This window comes from Alligator sinensis, unplaced genomic scaffold, assembly GCF_000455745.1.
Source record: "Alligator sinensis unplaced genomic scaffold, ASM45574v1 scaffold433_1, whole genome shotgun sequence".
NCBI classification, from domain to species: domain Eukaryota; kingdom Metazoa; phylum Chordata; order Crocodylia; family Alligatoridae; genus Alligator; species Alligator sinensis.
In genome coordinates, this window is record NW_005842502.1 from 267,041 (window position 1) to 271,522 (window position 4,482).

Consider the following 4,482-nt stretch of genomic DNA (forward strand, 5'->3'; position numbering starts at 1 on the left):
TGCATCAGGTAACCAGCAGGAAGGAGGGAACAGAACGGTCATTTCTGTTCCACGCCCGGACCCCGGACTCCCGGTGTGAGTGAGGATTGGATCCTGATCAAGGGATCTTCCCTGGTAATCCCTCTGACAGTGCCGATCGGGGACACCTGACTTCGCTGGAATCACTTGACGCATACCTGGCATTGAGGGACTATCGATAAGTTGCCAACCCATGTCTGTCTATCTGTTGTTTTGAACAGCTCAGTGGCTAATACACTCACAGTGCCCAGTTGGCCTGTGACAGAATTGATCTATCTGTTGTTATTATCTGTTATTTACTTTTAGCTCTTTAATACCGCATTATCTGCTTATCGCATTTATTTTCTGTTAACTACTGTGTGTGTAAGCTATAATAAATATGCCTTTACTTCACTTCCAACTTTGCCTCCTCAATCCAAAACTGAATCAAACAGCCCAGTTGGCCTGTGATAAAATTGATACATTCACAGTGCCCAGCTGGCCTGCGACAGGACGGCATCACCAGCACTAAATTGGGGTGGAGGAGACAGTGATTCCACTGCTGGTGCCTGCTTTTTGACTAAGTGGAGGTGGTGAAGGTGCAGGGATGTCAGGTGCAGACACTGCTCCCACCTCTTTGCTTCCACTGGCAGCACTGATGTCATGGCTGCTTGGGAAGAGAATGTGTCTGTGTTTGGGGGGGGCAGCTTGCAGCTCTCCCCTTACCCCCTCTACCTCCCCTGACAGAAGGCCTGGCACCTGCCTTATAAAAAAATACCCAAAATCCACATTTCTCCATGAGATAGATATAGATAAATATATCTACATCTATATCTCAAGGAGAAATGTGGATTTTGGGTAATTTTTTTTTTTTATATCTGAAAATTGGGAACTTTTTAAAATCAGAGAGTGTGTGTGTGAGAGTACATGTGTGTATGTATGTGTACATGTACATGTGTGTGTTTGTGTGTACATGTATGCATGTGTATCCTGGTTTTCTCTGATTGTGTGTGTGTGTGTGTGTGTGTGTGTGTGTGTGTGTGTGTGTGTGTGTGTGTGCAACTGTGTGACTCCCTGCACAGTGATGGATCACACTGGAAGGGAAAACACAGCTTTCTTTTTTCAAAGTTTCCAAAAAAAAAAGAGCAAATATAAATTCAAAGAAATGAATTGAATAGTAATAGTAATAGTAATAGTAATAGCTAAGATAAGATCATCTAAATTCTACCCAATCCTTTCTAGCAACAAAAAGGAGCAAGCAAGTTCAACTGCTGAAATGCTTGAGTCTGGGGGTTCCTTTCTCACGTAGTTCCTGAGAGGGAACACTCTAGGAAAAGGCACAGCATGACTCCAAACAGAGGCTTTTATGATGTTTCTAGGTCCCTCCCTCCAGACGCTGTCATTGGAAAGGCAGCCAGAGAGAAATCCTTCTCACTGCCCACCTGCACATGTAAGGCTTCCCACCCCCAGCCCCACCCCCCTCCCTCTTTTAACTTTCACTTTGATCATCCGAAGCATCCAAAGCATTTCTGAAGTGCTTCAGAAGCTCTGAACCACTTCTGACATCTTAACTGAGCCCACGCTTTGCTCCAGGTATGCTGCTTCGGACACCAAAGCGTTCAAAGTGACCCCGTATCTGAAGCACGATCTAAAGCTTCACACAGCCCTATCCTGCACCCTTTTCCACCCATCATCACCACACACCTTGTCAATGTACTTGACAAGGCTGGCTCACCCCAAGGGCCTTTACTCCTTGTAAGTCAGATATTGGGGTGCTAATTCTTCTTTCCACCTTGCAATGAGAAAACAAGCCTATACACTCAGTGTTTGCACAGAGCAAGCATGTAGTAGTTTACCGAAATTAACCTTGATCAGCCTCTGTGTTTGGTGCCAAATTTTATTACTTCTCCATGCAAAATGTACTGTTTTTGTGGAGGTGACCTTTCCAAGAATAGGTCACTCAGAACTCTATAAATAGATGCCCCCGCACACTTGGGGGTGCACACACAGAGCAGAGATGGGTGAGGAACATCAGAAGACCAAGAAGAGAGTGCCAAAGAAGGCTAGTACTGCATGGAGCATCCAAGAAGTTAAGAGCTCCATGCATGTACTGGTACAATCAGAGGTGCTTCGCCAATTCGTAATCAGCCCCAAAGCAAACTGCCACATATACTGCAATGTATCCAGCAGAATGGCAGACTGAGGCTACAAGAAAACACCAAAGCAGTGCTGTGTCAATGCAAAGTCACTTCGCACCAAATTCTATAGGCATGTCAGAAGGGCACAACGCATGGGAACACCGGTCAAGTGGTTACCTGCCCATCCCTCAGTGAACTTAGTTTAAAGCCCAGTCAAGCACATCAGCCATTCTGGCTAAGAAGAGCTCCTTCTCCATGTGAGTGAGGTGGACCAATATCTTGCTGCCACTCTCTCTGAAGGGTGGCTGTGGCCATAGAATCGGAAGCTTTCACTATGGCACCAGTGCCACAGTCTTCTGTTTACTATCAGTAAATGAATCAATGTATGAATGTGTTGGAATGATGGACATCCAAAACTACTAGCACCAGGGCACCCTCCCCACTAGAAAGCTCCACTGGTGTCAGCAGCTCTGCCACCACACTGGCCACAGATGCTGCTGTCAGCAACTTGAATTTGGAGTGCATGCAGTGACATGTCCTGTGTGGGTTCTGAGCAACAGGAAGAGAGACCTGGGACCTCCACCTCCACACAAGGTATGTTGCCTAGCTGTCATCTTTACATTCGTGACTTTTGAAGGTCTTGTGTAGGGCGCAATGGGTGGGGGTGCTAGTGTGATTTGGGCAGGGTGTTAAAGTGCAACAGGGTAGGTCATATCTCAAAATGCAGAGCACACTACCAGATGATATTAGTCTCCTGTATTTGAGGTTGCACTCTCTCCTGTTTTTGAGTTGGCACACTCAGATAACATTGAGGGATGCAGACACTCACATGCTGCTATGGCAATGGTGCAAAAGTTATGTTGCAGAATGAAGCAAAAGTTTTATCTTTCAAACAATGAGACAGGGCACATGAGACAGGGGAAGGGGGAGCATTCACCTGTCCTCTCCTTCAGTGGGGCAGGGACCCCTAGCCCCGAGAGCAGTGTGGTGCCAGCGGCAGGCCCTACTGCACATGTACAGAATTTAAAAAGGTCCCAACAATGCCAGAAGCCACAATTTGGGCCCAGATTTGGTGAGAGATGCATAGGTGGAAGCCTGTTGCACCCCTGTGAGCCTTAGGACCCCCAGGAAGAAGGACCGTGGAAGACCCAGACTCTGACCTCCAGTGCAGCTGGGAGGTAGGTGGCGCCTGCAGTGAGAGTGGAAGCTAGTCAGCTGAGAGGATCTGAGAAGGGTCACACCTCCACCCAGCTCCTACTTGACCCAGCTCCCCAGGAAGCCATGCAACTGGAGCCTCATGAACAGAGCACACAACCAGGTGCACTCTAGGCCAGGTGCATGAGTTAGCACAGGAGTTCATGCAGGAGGGCAAGCAGAAGGGGCACAAGGCTCTAGGCAGTGAGTATAGGCAATGCTTGGAGGGGTATGGGGGGACATCGGCTGGCCACTGGGGGCCCCTCCCAGTTGCCCGCTGGTGCCCCCCCCCAGACTCAGGAGACACCAGTCACCCATGGCAGTGAGCCTGAAGAGCAGGCTCAGCACAGTAATAATACTCAAAGGCCACCCAGGCTTGGTAGTGATCAAAAACAAACAAATGAAGTTAAACAAATAAGTTATCAGTCATCTTCCAGTGGTTCTTCCAGACTTGACCTCCTCCTTACCTCTTATCTTTCAGAGGCTTTGAAGAGCCTTCAGGCTTGTGCAACAAAGCAAATGATCAAGCAAGCAAACAAACAAACAAAGAAGAGCCCTGCTCTGGGCTCTCCCGGTGGCTGCTTAACCCCTGGTAACTCCAGGCCACTTGCTCCCTGGCCAGATGCATCCCTTTGAGGCTGCTTTCAGTGTCTTTTATCCTTCCCACTCTGGGCTCACATGGCTAACCCTCTCTCACTCCCCTCACCCGTGTCAGCTCCCTTCCTGATGGCTCTGCATCCTAGAGCCTCGTTCCCAAGCCTCTGGTGAGTTCTCCCAAGTCTGGGGTGGGTGTGTAGAGGTGCTTCTGGTGCGTGGGGCTGTTCAGGCTCCCCCAAATCCCTAATAACAAGCCAGGGCCCTGTTACACAGGGTCACCATTCCCCTGGACCTTCACAACAGGTACAAAATCCTTGCAGCACCAGAAACGCCAGCTCCTACACCTGAGGAAGAAAGGCAATCTGCAACCACCCCTAAGAAGAAACACAGAATGGTCATTGTGGGAGACTTCTTGAGGGGGACTGAGGGAGCAATCTTCCTCCCTGACCCCTTAGCCCATGAGGTCTGCTGCCTCCCTGGGGTCCATATCCTGGATGTTGCTGAAAGGATCCCAAAACCTATCTGGCCCTCCAACCACTCCCCCATGCTCCTTATC